This window comes from Aethalodelphis obliquidens, unplaced genomic scaffold, assembly GCF_003676395.1.
Source record: "Aethalodelphis obliquidens isolate GAN/ISIS:26980383/991018 unplaced genomic scaffold, ASM367639v1 scaffold24, whole genome shotgun sequence".
Classification (NCBI taxonomy): domain Eukaryota; kingdom Metazoa; phylum Chordata; class Mammalia; order Artiodactyla; family Delphinidae; genus Aethalodelphis; species Aethalodelphis obliquidens.
This window is the reverse complement of record NW_020837968.1, coordinates 16,731,967-16,749,281: the sequence shown is the minus strand read 5'-3', so window position 1 is coordinate 16,749,281 and position 17,315 is coordinate 16,731,967. Positions and strand designations below refer to the sequence as shown.

Below are 17,315 nucleotides of genomic sequence, written 5' to 3'. Positions count from 1 at the left end.
GTTTTCATCCTATAGAGATACTTCTAGAGCTTAAAAGAATGCATTGAGTTTAACTAATTGGAATGCCAGTTGTTGATTATATATCTCTGATGATCAGCAAGGTTGAAGTAGGAATAGGCATGAATTAAGAATTAATTCTAGCCCCAAATTTCCATGAGGCACAGAACTGATATCTCATCAAGTTCATTAGAAGAGAGTTTCACTTTCTCTTAACACCATTATTGATTTTATTTGGGGATGGAGCCTTTATAATAATGCTATGTAAACTCTTATTCTGATTTAGTGTGTATCTTCTTTATGAAACTTTTAAAGTAATTTAATTTGGCAGGCATTGATCAAACATCTATTATGCTCCTCCTTTTGGAAATTATCAAGGATGGGTAAGGTGGTGTCTTACCCTTAAAGTACTTGCTACCTTTGCTTTTATTTTCAAGGTATTTTTTAAAAAGCCAAAATTATATAAAGAATTAAGGTTTTTAAAAGTAAATTTATTTTTCCTCTTACATGCAGTCCATGCAAGCTGTGATTTCTGTAAGATTCTATTAATTAAAGGTTTATTTACTATATAAGATAGATAGACAACAAGGACCTACTGTATAGCACAGGGAACTATATTCAACACCTTGTAATAACGTATAATGGAAAAGAATCTGAAAAAGATATATATAACAATCACTTTGCTGTACACTGGAAACTAACACAACACTGTAAGTCAACTCTACTTCAATTGAAAAAAAAAGGTTATTTAATTTGTATGTACAGACTTTCCTGCTAAAACCCATGGCCTAGGATACCCAGTGCTTAAAACCCAGACAAGCTCAAAAACATCAGAGAACAAACAAAACAACAGACTTCCTGAGTATTGCCCAGAGATGAAGGCTCTCTGTTACTTGGTCATCCTGGAAAAAAAAAAAGTTTATCCCTTTTTAGATGAGCTTCTTTCCACCTTGTACATAACAATGTAATACATAGTAATTCCAAGAAAGGGAGTGAAAAATCACCTTGGAGTAGAGGCTTCTATTATATAGGTCTGCGTGCATAATTCTGAACACTTAGCCCCAAATGTGCTGGGAGGGGCTGTGTACCTGGGGATGGCAGTGGAGTGTCAGTTCTTTTATTAGGCAACTTAAAATAAGACCAGGTGCTTCCAAAGAACGTACCGAGATTCCTCATTTCCAGTCACGATGTTGTGCTCTCATCGTCATTTTACAGAGTTTGGAAGAACAGGTGTTGCCTTTCTAAGTACGACGGTATAATTATTTTTAATGTAAATGGTGATCTTTGTTGGTCTTTGAAAGATCTGTATAAGGAGATTACTTTCGTTGCCCTCACGGTGGAGAAAATCATCACTGTTAGCAGCCTAAGCCTTCTGTATGTGGCTTGCAGGGGCGAGGGGCACACAGAAGTCTACTCCATGGATGTCGTAAAGCAGGGAAGAAGCTAAACTATTTTTCCCTGGAGTTGCGAATGGCCTTTACTCCCTGGTTAGGACTTATGCTGGGCTAATAGTAAGGGCTGCTCAATTCATTTGTTTCTGTTGTTAGGTAATTCTTTTTTTAAAAAATTTATTTATTTATTCATTTATTTAATTTTTGGCTGCATTGGGTCTTCGCTGCTCCACACGGGTTTTCTCTAGTTGCTGAGAGCAGGGACTACTCTTTGTTGCGGTGCACGGGCTTCTCGTTGTGGTGGCTTCTCTTGTTGCAGAGCACGGGCTCTAGGTGCACGGGCTTCAGCAGTTGTGGCACGCAGGCTCAGTAGTTGTGGCATGCGGGCTCTAGAGCGCAGGCTCAGTAGTTGTGGTGCACGGGCTTAGTTGCTCCGCGGCATGTGGAATCTTCCCGGACCAGGGCTTGAACCCGTGTCCCCTGCATTAGCAGGTGGATTCTTAACCACTGTGCCACCGGGGAAGCCCTGTTAGGTAATTCTTAGAGGGCTAATGGATTTTTCTGCATGCTGGTGATAGTGATAACAATAAATTATCACATTTTTTAGGTCATTAGAGTTTAAAAGTACATTCAGATTCACTATCTCATTTAACAAGTACAACTGCCCTACAAGACAAGTCTTATTGTCCTCATTTCCTGATTAGGAAACTGAGGCTCAGAGAAGTTACTCGCTTTGTCAAAGTCACACAACTGATGGGTAAGCAGCAGATCTGTAACTCATTCTAAGCCAGCATTTTTCCTCTACAAGATTAAGTCTGACTTCCCTCTTGGTGTCACAAAAGCCCTACTGTAATCAGTTATGCAACAACACATTGTTATAACAAATGGCATCATCAACGTTCAGAGTCGAAGGGACTCTAGAAATTAGATAATCCAAGCCCTCGTTCTAATTTAGTTTTTGTTTGATCAGTAGGGAAACTGAGTCTCAGAGAAGTTAAGAGTCTTCCCAGACTTAAATGGTGATTTAGGGACACATCTGTTCTAGCCCAGGTCTTGTCACTGTTGCCTCGACTTCTTCCAGTCTTCCCTTGTCAGCCAGTTCTGCCTGAGATACAGATTTTTAAAAATAAGTTCATATGCATTAAAATGCTTTATAACAGTAAAGTGCTCTACAGAAGCAAGGTGGTATTAAAGCAAATATTTTCTTGTGCATTCACACAGATTCCCTCTCTTTTATTCTCCACTTCACCTTGCCACACATACCAGCCATCTCCCTTCTCTCCTTTTACTCCAATCTAAATGGTTTATTCCAGGCAAACTCACGTACAGAAGTTTGGACTTACAGAACTGATAATATAGGCAAGGAATTATTTTCCTGGCACCCAAAGCCTCCAGCCTAAGAAACATCTGTGCTTGTCAAAGCTGCTTCTGTAAGACTAGAGAGCCTGCACATCCCTGAGCAGGGGTGAGGATACTTTATGGTCCAGGGAGCAGGGGAGGTGACCAGTATGCTGGAGAGGGTACCATGGAGTTGGCAAAGGACTGAAAATATGGCCTGGGGGCACAGGACTGCTGACATACTAAGTACAGTGACTAAAGGCCAGGGGGACAGCCACCATCGGGGCCTCTTCCTTTCCAAAATCACTCAACTAGTCTACTGGGGGGCACTTTCCCTGCTAATACATCCCTTTCCCACATTTCATAAGAAAAAGTATAGGTAAAGTCAGATTGACTTTGCATAAATTCATTTGAGGGGAGATCTTCAAGGTGGCGGAAGAGTAAGATGTGGAGATCACCTTCCTCCCCCCAGATACATCAGAAATACATCTACATGTGGAACAACTCCTACAGAACACCTACTGAACGCTGCAGAAGACCTCAGACCTCCCAAAAGGCAAGAAACTCCCCTCCTCACATACCTGGGTAGGGCAAAAGAGAAAAGAATAAACAGAGACAAAAGGATAGGGACGGGACCTGCACCACTGGGAGGGAGCTGTGGAGGAAAGGTTTCCACACACTAGAAGCCCCTTCGCGGGCGGAGACTGCGGGTAGCGGAGGGGGGAGCTTCGGGGGAGCTTCGGAGCCACGGAGGAGAGCGCAGCCACAGGGGTGCGGAGGGCAAAGCGGAGAGATTCCCGCACAGAGGATCGGTGCCGACCAGCACTCACCAGCCCGAGAGGCTTGTCTGCTCACCCGCCGGGGCGGGCGGGGCTGGGAGCTGAGGCTCGGGCTTCGGAGGTCAGATCCCAGGGGGAGGACTGGGGTTGGCTGCGTGAACACAGCCTGAAGGGGGCTAGTGCACCACGGCTAGCCGGGAGGGAGTCCAGGAAAAAGTCTGGACCTGCCTAAGAGGCAAGAGACCATTGTTCTGGGGGGCGCGAGGAGAGGGGATTCAGAACACCACCAAAACGAACTCCAGAGACAGGCACGAACCACGGCTATCAGTGTGGACCCCAGAGACGGGCAGGAGACGCTAAGGCTGCTGCTGCCGCCACCGAGAAGCCTGTGTGCGAGCACAGGTCACTATCCACACCTCCCCTCCCTGGAGCCTGTGCAGCCCGCCTCTGCCAGGGTCCCGGGATCCAGGGACAACTTCCCCGGGAGAACACACGGCGCGCCTCAGGCTGATGCGACGTCATGCCGGCCTCTGCCGCGGCAGACTCGTCCCGCATCCATACCCCTCCCTCCCCCCTGGCCTGAGTGAGCCAGAGCCCCCGAAGCAGTGGCTCCTTTAACCTCGTCCTGTCTGAGCGAAGAACAGACACCCTCAGGTGACCTACACGCAGAGGTGGGGCCAAATCCAAAGCTGAACCCCAGGAGCTGTGCGAACACGGAAGAGAAAGGGAGATCTCTCCCAGCAGCCTCAGAAGCAGTGGATTAAATCTCCACAATCAACTTGATGTACCCTGCATCTGTGGAATACACAGATTCCACAACAGAATCTGTGACAATAGAATATGTCTATTCATTGAATAGACAACGAATCATCCCAAAATAGAGGTGATGGACTTTTGGAACAACGATATATATATATATTTTTTCCTTTTTCTCTTTGTGAGTGTGTAAGTGTATGCTTCTTGGTATGATTTTGTCTGTATAACTTCGCTTTTACCATTTGTCCTAGGGTTCTGTCTGTTCGTTGTTTTCTTTTTTCGTTTTTTTAGTATAGTTCGTAGTGCTTGTTATCCTTGGTGAATTTATTTTTTGGTTTGGTTGCACTCTTCTCTCTTTCTTTCTTTCTTTTTTTCTTTTTCTATTCCTTTTTAACTTTTAATAATTATTTTTTAATTTAATTTAATTTAATTTTTCTTCCTTTCTTTCTTCCTTCCTTCCTTCCTTTCTCCCTTCCCTTCTTTCACTCTCTCTCTTTCTCTTTTCCCTTTTCTCTGAGCCATGTGGCTGACAGAGTCTTGGGGCTCGGACCAAGTGTCAGACCTGTGCCTCTGAGGTGGGGGAACTGAGTTCAGGACATTGGTCCACAAGAGAACTCCCAGCTCCACATAATATCAAATGGCAAAAGCTCTCCCAGAGATCTCCATCTCAATGCTAAGACCCAGCTCCATTCAATGACCAGCAAGCTACAGTGCTGGACACCCCCTGCCAAACAACTAGCAAGACAGGAACACAGCCCCACCCATTAGCAGAGAGGCTGCCTAAAATCATAATAAGTCCACAGACACCCCAAAACACACCAGTGGATGTGGACCTTCCCACCAGAAAGACAAGATCCAGCCTCATCCAACAGAACACAGGCACTAGTCCCCCCCACCAGGAAGCCTACACAACCCACTCAACCAACCTTAGCCACTGAGGCCAGACACCAAAAACAACAGGAACTACGAACCTGCAGCCTGTGAAAAGGAGACCCCAAATACAGTAAGTTAAGCAAAATGAGAAGACAGAGAAACACACAGCAGATGAAGGAGCAAGGCAAAAACCCACCAGACCTAACAAATGAAGAGGAAATAGGCAGTCTACCTGAAAAGGAATTCAGAGTAATGATAGTAAAGATGATCCAAAATCTTGGAAATAGAATAGAGAAAATACAAGAAACGTTTAACAAGGAACTAGAAGAACTAAAGAGCCAACAAACAATGATGAACAACACAATAAATGAAGTTAAAAGTTCTCTGGAAGGAATCAGTAGCAGAATAACTGAGGCAGAAGAATGGATAAGTGACCTGGAAGATAAAATAGTGGAAATAATTACTGCAGAGCAGAATAAAGAAAAAAGAATGAAAAGAACTGGGGACAGTCTCAGAGACCTCTGGGACAACATTAAACACAACAACATTTGAATTATAGGGGTCCCAGAAGAAAAAATACAGAAAGGGTCTGAGAAAATATTTGAAGAGATTATAGTTGAAAGCTTCCCTAATATGGGAAAGTAAATAGTTAATCAAGCCCAGGAAGCGCAGAGAGTCCCATACAGGAAAAATCCAAGGGGAAACACACCAAGACACATATTAATCAAACTATCAAAAAATAAATACAAAGAAAAAATATTAAAAGCTGCAAGTGAAAAACAACAAATAACATACAAGGGAATCCCCATAAGGTTAACAGCTGATCTTTCAGCAGAAACTCTGCAAGCCAGAAGGGAGTGGCAGGATATCTTTAGAGTGATGAAAGGGAAAAACCTACAATCAAGATTACTCTACCCAAGAAGGATCTCATTCAGATTTGACAGAGAAGTTAAAACCTTTACAGAAGCAAAAGCTAAGAGAATTCAGTACCACCAAACCAGCTTTACAACAAATGCTAAAGGAACTTCTCCAGGCAGGAAACACAGAGAAGGAAAAGACCTACAGTAACAAACCCAAAACAATTAAGAAAATGTATAGGAACATACGTATGGATAATTGCCTTAAATGTAAATGGAATGCTCCAACCAAAAGACTTAAACTTGGCTGAATGGTTACAAAACAAGACCCATATATATGTTGTCTACAAGAGACCCACTTTAGACCCAGGGACACATACAGACAGAAAGTGAGGGGATGGAAAAAGATATTCCATGCAAATGGAAACCAAAAGAAAGCTGGAGTAGCAATTCTCATATCAGACAAAATAGACTTTAAAATAAAGACTATTACAAGAGACAAAGAAGGACACTACATAATGGTTAAGGGATCAATCCAAGAAGAAGATATAACAATTGTAAATATTTATGCACCCAACATAGGAGCACCTCAATACATAAGGCAAATGCTAACGGCCATAAAAGGGGAAATCTGCACTAACACAATCATAGTAGGGGAATTAACACCCCATTTTCACCAATGGACAGATCATCAAAAATGAAAATAAATAAGGAAACACAAGCTTTAAATGATACATTAAACAAGATGGACCTAATTGATATTTACAGGACATTCCATCCCAAAACAAGAGAATACACTTTCTTCTCAAGTGCTCATGGAACATTCTCCAGGATAGATCATACCTTGGGTCACAAATCAAGCCTTGGTAAATTTAAGAAAATTGAAATCGTATCAAGTATCTTTTCCAATCACAACGCTATGAGACTAGATATCAGTTACAGGGAAAAATCTGTAAAAAATACAAACACATGGAGGCTAAACAATACACTACTTAATAACCAAGAGATCACTGAAGAAATCATAAAATACCTAGAGACCAATGACAACGAAAACATGATGATCCAAAACCTATGGGATGCAGCAAAAGCAGTTCTAAGAGGGAAGTTTATAGCAATCCAAGCCTACCTTAAGAAACAAGAAACATCTCAAATAAACAACCTAACCTTACACCTAAAGCAATTAGAGAAAGAAGAACAAAAAAACCCCAAAGTTAGCAGAAGGAAAGAAATCATAAAGATCATATCAGAAATAAATGAAAAAGAAATGAAGGCAACAATAGCAAAGATCAATAAAAGTAAAAGTTGGTTCTTTGAAAAGATAAACAAAATTGATAAACCATTAGCCAGACTCATCCACAAGAAAAGGGAGAAGACTCAAATCAATAGAATTAGAAATGAAAAAGGAGAAGTAAAAACTGACACTGCAGAAATACAAAGGATCATGAGAGATTACTACAAGCAACTCTATGCCAATAAAATGGACAACCTGGAAGAAGTGGACAAATTCTCAGAGAAGCACAACCTTCTGAGACTGAACCAGGAAGAACTAGAAAATATAAACAGACCAATCACAAGCACTGAAATTGAGACTGTGATGAAAAATCTTCCAACAAACAAAAGCCCAGGACCAGATGGCTTCATAGGCTAATTCTATCAAACATTTAGAGAAGAGCTAACAGCTGTCTTTCTCAAACTCTTCCAAAATGTAGCAGAGGGAATAACATTCTCAAACTCATTCTATGTGGCCACCATCACCCTGATACCAAAACCGACAAAGATGTCACAAAGAAAGAAAACAGGGCCGCCCCTGTAAGGATAGCCCCCCTTGGGATGGCTTTCCTCGCCTTGAGGAGGACCAATGTAGCCCCTGGCAGGATGGTCTGGTTGGACCTGCAGTTCCAGGGGCCGAGTTGAGACCCATGAGCTTTGCCTGGCAACCCACAGAGCAACCTCATCCAGCCTCTTGGTGCTTCTCAGCGGGAAGGTCCCTCCGCCTAGGAGGGCGATGTGGGTACCAATGACACGCTAACCACGGTGCACGTGACGACCGGCTCCCCACACTAGATGTTACCATGTATATTACCTGCCAGTCTAAGCAGGCAGTTCTCACGCATGAGGTGGGCAAGGGAGGCCCCAGCGCACTGACAGCTGTTTCCTGTGGTGCTTCCTGGCCTGTCTTCTTTCATCACTTGGCTGTAGGCCTGGTGGAGCCCATCTGCCTGATGCCCCCTTTAGACAGGCGGTCTGGTTAAGACTTTTGCATCCCTCAGGTAGACCTTTGCCGGCAAATACAATGAGCTCCTCCAGGAGTTGCTAATTTGTTTTTCTGGCCTCCCCTTTACTCCTTTTCCTGACATTTGAGTTCCAAGTGCAGTTGGCACCAGCCATTTTTCGTCACTCACACACAAGGAACGCACGTGGGCATTCTTTCCTTCCGTCCTTCTGATTAGCTTGGTACACATTTTATCATTGCTTTGCCCACAATTAGGGATGTTGTCAGAGCAATCGGGAATGAGTTTTCCATAGGACGTTGTGAATTGAGTTGCCTGTCCCGGGTCCTGCACTCTGGGGATGTTGACAAAGATGGATTCAGAGAGGCAGCAGTTGAAGGTGAAAGATCCCTAGACAGCAATCCAGAACCTGCCCCGCCCCCATCATTATCGGCAAAGTCTATCTTGGGGTTGGGCACCCGGCCCGTCCAACACCCCCGTATACCTGTTCCTGGTCTTCACATTGCCTCTGTTTTCCCTTCTCAGCAAGACTGCAGTGTTTTAGGAGGTGTCTGTTATTTAATTAATTTATTTGTTTATTCATTTATTTAATGGCCGCACTGCACCGCATGGGGGATCTTAGTTCTCTGACTAGGGATCGAACCTATGTTCCCTGAAGTGGAAGCGTGGAGTCCTAACCACTGGACCGCCAGGGAATTCTCTAGGAGGCATCTGTTATATGTATTGGGTACCTATGCTTTATACGCATTATCTTCTTTACTACGGCAACCCTGTGGAGTAGGTTCACATGTCACCTTACAGACAGGAAACGTGGAGGCTCAGAGAGGCTGCATTTTCCACGGTCTCATAGGTAGCCCTGCATCCCAGTGGCAGAGCTAGTACCCAGATCCAGGTCTGTGCTTTCCAGTGTGTTCACCTCACCTGTCCAAAGCTGATTTTTCCCAGGGGAAGGGAGGGGGAGCAGGTGACACATAATCACAGTGGGCCCACACCCACACCTCATGGGGGTGGCATCTTGCTTAAACCGGTAAGAACCTATTCATGCGGGGCACCGGTTTCCCAAAGTGTGTGCCAAGGACTCCCTGCATATTCACACCTCCTGCATTAGCATGTTAGGAGTGAGGCCAGGGATCCTGCATAACTTTTTAAAAACTCTCAACAGATTCTTATGCAAAAAAGTTTGAGGCTTACTCATGTGGGGATGTGGTCTGATATTGTTTGACAATGGGCAAGGGAACATGATTTTCTGTAGTGTAAAAGAGAGGTTCTGGGAGATCATTAATTCTTAGAATCAGAGAATGTCACTGCTGTCTTTTTTTTTTTTTTTTTTTTTTCAGTACGCCGGCCTGTCATTGTTGTGGCCTCTCCTGTTGCGGAGTACAGGCTCCGGACACGCAGGCTCAGCGGCCATGGCTCACGGGCCCAGCCGCTCTGTGGCATGTGGGATCCTCCCGGACCGGGGCATGAACCCGCGTCCCCTGCATCGGCAGGCGGACTCTCAACCACTGCACCACCAGGGAAGCCCACTGCTGTCTTATAAACAAAGAAACTAAAGCCAAGAATGCCCTGGAGGTCCCGTGGTTATGCCGTGGGCCCCAGTTCAATCCCCGGTCGGGGAGCTAAGACCCCACATGACTTGTGGCCAAAACCAAAACATAAAAACAGAAGCAATATTGTAACAAATTCAATAAAGACTTTATAAAAAATGGTCCACATTAAAAAAAATAAGAAGAAAAGAAACTAAAGCCTGTAGAGTTTAAGTGACTTACACACGTTACATGGCAAATAAACCAGGATTAGGACCCACAACCTGACTCCTAGTTCAGTGCTCTTTCTACCATCCTGCTGGTGTGCAACTCAGGCTGTGTGTCAGAATCACCCAGGGAACTTTTAGAAATAACAGTGCCTGGAACTTTCTCCGAGAGATTCTATTTTGGTTGATCTGGGCGATGGGAGCTCAGACTTCAGCCACAAGCAGACAATGAGGACACTTGAGACAAAAAAGTGCAGGTGGCAGCAGTAACTGGAATTACCCTGGGAACTTTTAGAAACTGAGCACAGGAGAGCTGTCCCTGTCCCTGTCCCAATCTGCTATGTCTCCATGCTGAACCCCTCTCTGCCCCAGTTCCTTGAAGAGTGCAACAAGGGAAAAAAATGAATTCACTCAGTAAGCGTTATTTTTAAGTACTTACTAAAATATTTTGACTCCCGTAGACCTGACCAGGATTGCTATAAAAGATGAGTAATTTGAAGTTAAGGAGGTTCTTTGAGTTTCCTGGGGAAAAGGTACAGTGTAAGTTTAAGTAGTAGTATTACATTATAAATTTTGAATTAAAAAATTCAACTTGACTCATGAGCTAAAGCTGGCAGTAAAGATGGCAGGTGACTCCTTTATTCAGTGAAACTGTGGGGTGCAGACACTTTTCAAAAGCAAGGTAGTCCTACTTCTTTTTTACAGTTACTCCTATATGAAAGTGAGTTGTCTCCCAGTTCCAGAAACTTCCCCAAACAGATGGATGCTTTTACAACGTTTTATTTAGGGCCCTTTTCTTCTTGTGTGCATTTTCTACTTTGTAAAATTTCTTTCTTGTTGCCTTGGACATGGGTTATCAGAAACAGCAGCCCGTGCCCACAAGAGCAAGTATTTGCATGTCTTCCCCTAAGATAATCTCTTCTCATTTTCCATCTTCTAAGATGGGAGGGAGCAGAGCACTGCCTCTCCCTGTCTCCGGGACCACTGTCATGACTTATTTATGATTCTTGTAACAGAAGTCACTGCTTCCCTACTCTCCCTCCCTTGTGGCTTCAGCGTGAGTTTGGGTTTTTGTTCTTGAAAAGGTTTCTTTAACTTAAATGTGGTCATGACTTGAAAGGAAAAACAGATCCAAAGGAAATAAGGTCAGGTCAGCTGGAGGCAGATGCAGCAAAGATAAATGACAGAAATGATCAGTTATCATTGTTGCAAGATGACGGCCGGACCGCCTCAGACGAGGGTTCACAAGCCTGCCCAGCTGAGCCCCCTGGAAGTGCAGAGGGAGAATCCAAATCCTAGCAGCCTTTACCAGCTGCTTCCCGTCATCTCCCATGTCATGTGAGCGCTGCCATTCGCCCTCTCGGTACGGGGGCCACGGAGGTATGGAGTTGCTTTGAGTCGCAGAATTATTCGAAAATGCAGAACATCTGCACATGTACAGAGCCTTGTCAGATCGTGTATAAAGGTCACAAAATGATTGTGAGCAACCTCGAACACCACGCCCATCATGGAGATTCCCTAGAAAGCCGTTCTTCACAAGCTTGCAACTGAAACTTGCCAGAATTACGTGGGCTGCTTGTGAAAACTACAGGGCAACCCATCCTTCCAAACCCATCCCAGAGGAAGTTCATTTTCCCTCATGCTATCTTGAGCAGTTTGGGGCTGACCGTGGCTCCCCAGTGTGCATCTTGAAGGTCCTGTTATAATGCAGGTCTCCTCAGAACCCCACGTCGGGCCAGCGGAGGGAGAGGCCTTGGGTGCCGAGCTGCCTCCCAGCTGCTCACATAAGATTCTGTTCTTTACTGCGTTTGTCTGACATAGCTGCTAAGGATGGACTGGGGCTTGTTAAATGTGAGCCTGCCTCTGCGTTTGGACCGCTGTCTTCAATCTAGTCAGTCACCTTGTGTATCCATCAAGCAGTGGTTCTCAACTTTGACGTCGTGGGAATTGCCCAAGGGGCATGTTAAAAATGCACATCTCCAGGCCTCCTCTTAGAGGTTTTATGCATTAGGAATCTGAATTTAGCAGGCCCCCCAAGACTATCACTTCTGATTCCAGCCACAAGTTTGGAAGTCCCCAAGGCCATCCTCAGGTTAAGTAATTCACCAGAAGGACTGATGATACTCATGATTATGGTTTATTACAGCAAAAGGACACAGGTTAAAATCATCCAAGGGGAGAGGCACACAGGGTCTAGGAGGCGCCAGGCATGTGCTTTCAGTTGCTGTCTCCCAGTGGAGCTGTACACACAGTGCCTGTTCTCCCAGCAACAACGTGTGTCAAAACACACGGAGTTGGGCTTCCCGGGTGGCGCAGTGGTTGAGAGTCCGCCTGCCGATGCAGGGGACGCGGGTTCGTGCCCCGCTCCGGGAAGATCCCACATGCCGCGGAGCGGCTGGACCCAGTGAGCCATGGCCGCTGGGCCTGCGCACACGGAGCCTGTGCTCTGCAACGGGAGAGGCCGCAACAGTGAGAGGCCCGCGTACCGCAAAAAAAAAAAAAAAAAAAAACACACGGAGTATTGACAACCAGAGAAGCTCACCTGAGGCTTGGTGTCCAGCATCTTTACTGGGGCTTGGTCATGTGGACGTAGTTGGCCACTTATGTGTCTCCAGTTCTTCCAAAAGTAGAGCTGATAACTGTGGGGACCACCGTTCCCTGGCCTAAGTCACATTGTTAGCATAGACTATCTGGTCTATGCTAAGCTCCAGATAAACAAAGATACTCATCTCAGGTAGAGCAATCCAAGGGCTTAGAGGTTAATTCCCAGGAGCTGAGGGCAAAGACCAGAACTCCCTTTTGGCAAGGCCAGCCCTTTACTGCATGTACCCACGTGATACAGAGCATGTCATGGCCCACGCATTAGAAACTCCAGGAGCTCCTGCCACACTAAAGTAAAACCAAATCCCCTGTCCTCATCTACAAGACCCTGGATGATCTGACTTTCCATCTCCCTCTTGCTTCCTACAGGCACACCGATTTTCTTTTTTTTTTTTTTAACATGAGATTAGCCTTTTTTTTTTGGCCATGCTGTGCAGCATGTGGGATCCTATTTCCCCGACCAGCGATCGAACCCCACACCCCCTGCATTGGAAGCATGGAGTCTTAACCACTGCACCGCCAGCGAAGTCCCTGATCTTCTTTTGTGTTTTTAAGGACACTGAGCTCTTTCCTGGCCTTTGTAGTAGCTGTTCCCTCTGACTGAAACTTCTTCCTGGTCCACACATGATTGGATTCTTCTTATCATTAGGTCTTAGCTTAATAAAAGTCGTCTCCTCAGAGGCGCCTTGCCTGTCTACACAAATTAAAGGAGTGCCCAAGTCAGCTCCTATCCTATTACCTCGTTATGTGTTCATCATAGCAGTGATCATTGCCTGTTATTTTCTAGCTCACTTACCTGATAATTTGCCTGTTAGCAGTCTCCCTCATCGCAAATGCCATAAGAGTAAGATACTTGACTTTCTCTCTATCCCCAGCACCTAGAATGTACTGGGCCTAGAGTAAGTACTCAATAACTCAATGAATGCGTGAACAGCTTTACAAGTGCTGGCTTAAACAAGGTCCAGTAGAATTCTTTACAGCAAGGCTTTCAGAGCCTTTAATATGCTAATATGAATTGTGAATCTGAGTGAGTATCATGTATTCATGTTCCTAGGAACACTTTGGGGGGCATATTGATGTTGAAACATAGCATTTTTAAGGAATCAGATTTGTTTTCATGTATAACTAATATTTTAAAGGGAAACAAATCTGGGACTTCCCTGGTGGCGCAGTGGTTAAGAATCCGCCTGCCGACTCAGGGGACGCGGGTTCGAGCCCTGGTCTGGGAAGATCCCACATGCTGCAGAGCAGCTAAGCCCGTGTGCCACAACTACTGAGCCTGCTCTCTAGAGCGTGTGCGCCACAACTACTGAGCCCGTGTGCCACAACTACTGAAACCCACGTGCCTAGAGCCCGTGCTCTGCAACAAGAGAAGCCACTGCAATGAGAAGCCTGCGCACCACAACAAAGAGTAGCCCCCGCTCGCCGCAACTAGAGAAAGCCCGTGCGCAACAATGAAGACCCAGTGCAGCCAAAATTAAATAAATAAATTTATAAAAGTAAATTAATTAATTAATTAAATAAAAGAGAAGTAAATCTAACACATGGCACATATTCTTTAAAATTCCTCTTTCTCTTTCCTGCTCCATCCTTTAGGACTCTGCTCTCTGCAACTAAATCTGATCAGTTGATTTGTACGTAGGTATACATGTGTAGTACAGCCTTCGGGCCTTTTATCCACTCTGTTATTTATTTATCATATTAAAACCTCATTGTTACTAGTAGCAAGATACAAAAATAATGATAGTGATAGGCTGGTGAAAAATGATTTCTGGAATGGAAGCTTTTGATATCCCTCAAATTTATCTCCAAAGTGCCCACTGATACCCTGTAGACAAAAGTTTTGACTGTTGACCTGATTCTACTTGATAGACCTTTTTTCATAGGTATATTTCTTTGGTAACAACATTTTTGAAGCAGTTTTTACAAATTCTTTGTGTCAGCTGGATGCATTTGTGCTATAGAAAATCATGTTATTTCTATATGAAACTTTAGAATTGATGAAGGTTGCATGTTTCTTTTCAGAGCCTAAAGATCCTGGTTTGTTTCTTTCCAGAGAAATAAGGTCCAGAGTTGTTGACTGCTACCGATAACTGGTTAGGACATGTATTTATTCCAAAGCCTTCTTTCTACTTCACCCTCCTTCTGTTGGGGGGATTAGGTGCCAGACATTCTGGATAAAAAATAATTAGAAAGGCTCTGGATGGTATTTTCTCCTGTCAAGGTTTAGGTTAGGCTTTGTTAGAGATGGTCTGTTTGAGTTTTGTGCTTACGCGGAGGGCACAGCCGCTTCTGGCCTCTCTACCTTGGTGGAGTTTGAACTCCAACTGTTGACTCCCCAGTGGATATGGGGTTCCACTCACATAGTAAATTGGTCCTATATCACTCTCTCTGCTGACTCTTCTTTGAGTAGAGTACATAATGACTCGCATTTGGGAGGCTGTGAATTCCCTTTGAACCTCTATTCCCGGGCTCCTGCCTATGGAAACGTGACATTCTAATTAGAAGTTCAAAGCATTCTATACTATAGACCACTATGCAGAGAAGCCACTCTTGAAAACAAGGCTGGGTGCTTCCGCTCCTGGTCAGCCGGTGTCCATATGTCACAGTGTCCAAATGGCCAGTTCTGTCCATTGAGTTTACTGCCACCGGTTGGCCACCTCCTGAGTATACTGGTTAATTCTTGAATAAGTTTTAAGTCAACCATGAAAATAACTGTTAGTCATATAAGTTACTACCACAGGATCTATTTACAGCCCAGATTTTACAGACCGATGCCTTGACAAATGTGTTTTTATTTGCTGTGAATAATTTCTGCATAGCGATATTGAAAAAAATGTAATTCAGATTTTCCATTAAGAAGAAGGCAGCAGCAGTGTGCAGAGAACTGTCAATTATCTGTGACTCCCGTCATCATTATTCTGGGACTGATTTGGGAGGAATTCAGCTATTCTTGCAGAAAAACTATTGGTTAAACATGAACAGTTAGAAAACCTCTTTCTGTAGCCTGAGACATAAAAATGAGAAGTAAGATTGAAACCAGAACCCAGTTCTCCAGCCAAGACTCTCTCTGTTGAAATCCATAGGCAAAGGGAAGAGCTGATGATGGGTTTCCTCAGGGGAAGGCTTAGCTGCCAGGACTGCCCCGAAAGCCTGTTAATCAGCCTCTCGAGGGGGCTGCAGGCGCACAGCGTTCTCGGGCAAAGGTCCACACGGCTTCCCTCAGCCTTTCTTTGCCAGGTGTGTACAAAGGTCTGGAGGCACGGAGGGAACGTCAGGGGAAGTGGCGACACAGTGGCTGCTCTCAAATTAATGGTGGGAACGAGGGCTGAGATCAAGGCAGAGCCGGGCTCGCAAGCGTTTGCCTCCGGAGAACTCATAGGAGATGGTGAATGGCCGCCACCCCTGCGCTCTCAGCTGCCAGGGCCCTGCTCTGCCTGGGAGGCCTCTTCTGCCCGAGGCTTTCCCGTCACTAACTTTCTGTTTTCTGGAGTCCGTTGTTGTCAGATTGCCCCCAGTAAACCCAGCCTCAACCGCACATCAAAGCTCCTGGGACATGCTCTTTTGAAAGCTACCCAAGTTCCCAGCTCGCAGAGGCATCCTCAGGCCAGCCACCTGCCTCAGGCTTCCCAGAGGCTCATCACCCTAGAGCTAACCGTTCAAAGCTTAGAGGAACTTGAAGGTCAGACTTCCTATTAATACTATTCCAACCTATTCTGGATTCAATAGGCTTTGGGGAGTGGCTGAGAAACCCACTGAGAAATTTCTGAAGGAAGCTTCTATGATCATCAAAGTGCTGTTTTTAAATTTTGCCTTGTTTCAAAAAACTAAGAAGCAGCAAACTGGAAACATAACGCATCTACCTGACTCTAAAAGTAGAAATAAATAAATAGCTCATGCTTACAAGCATATATGCGTGTAAAATCAGAGACTTTAAAACAGGAGATGAAGAGAGACACATGGTGAACAAAGTGACTTAAACCAGATGGGACTGACGTGTACACACTGCTATATTTAAAATGGATAACCAACAGAGACCTACTGTATAGCACAGGCAACTCGGTTCAACATTCTGCAATAATCTACACGGGAAAAGAATTTGAAAAGATACATATATACGTATCATTGGATCACCTTGCTGTACACCTGAAACGAACACAACAACATTGTTAATCAACTCTACTCCAATATATATTAAAAAAAAAAAATTAGATGGGATTAGTTGGGCGGTGTTTAGAGGGGGAGGGGCCAGAGGGAGCAGGACCCCAACTTCCCAGCGCAGAGTGGACTGGCCCGCAGGGTAAACTGGAGGTAGCTAGAGTTAGAAGCGGATAGTTACAATTGATTAGGGTTTTTTTGCTTTTTTTTGTTTGTTTGTTTTTTTGCGGTACAAGGGCCTCTCACTGTTGTGGCCTCTCCCGTTCCGGAGCACAGGCTCCGGACGCGCAGGCTCAGCGGCCATGTCTCACGGGCCCAGCCGCTCCGCGGCATGTGGGATCTTCCCGGACCGGGGCACGAACCCGTGTCCCCTGCATCGGCAGGCGGACTCTCAACCACTGCGCCACCAGGGAAGCCCTACGATTGATTAGTTTTATTTTCTCTTTTAATCATTTTGTTGCATGATTGTACCCCCCCAACACCCTTCTCCTGACCGCGTGGCCTCTTCCCCTCCCAGCCACCTGCATTCTGCTCTGATTCCATTTTTCAAAGGCAACAGTTGCTTTCTCTGAGTCTTTTGT

The 17,315-nt window shown here is 44.9% G+C and overlaps 1 protein-coding gene across 2 annotated transcripts in view; it reads left to right on the top strand.

The window, feature by feature from the left end:
* The window catches only part of SUSD4 (sushi domain containing 4), a 119,005-nt gene that overhangs the window by 65,907 nt on the left and 35,783 nt on the right, over positions 1–17,315 (top strand). The gene's annotated exons all lie outside the window — the stretch shown is intronic.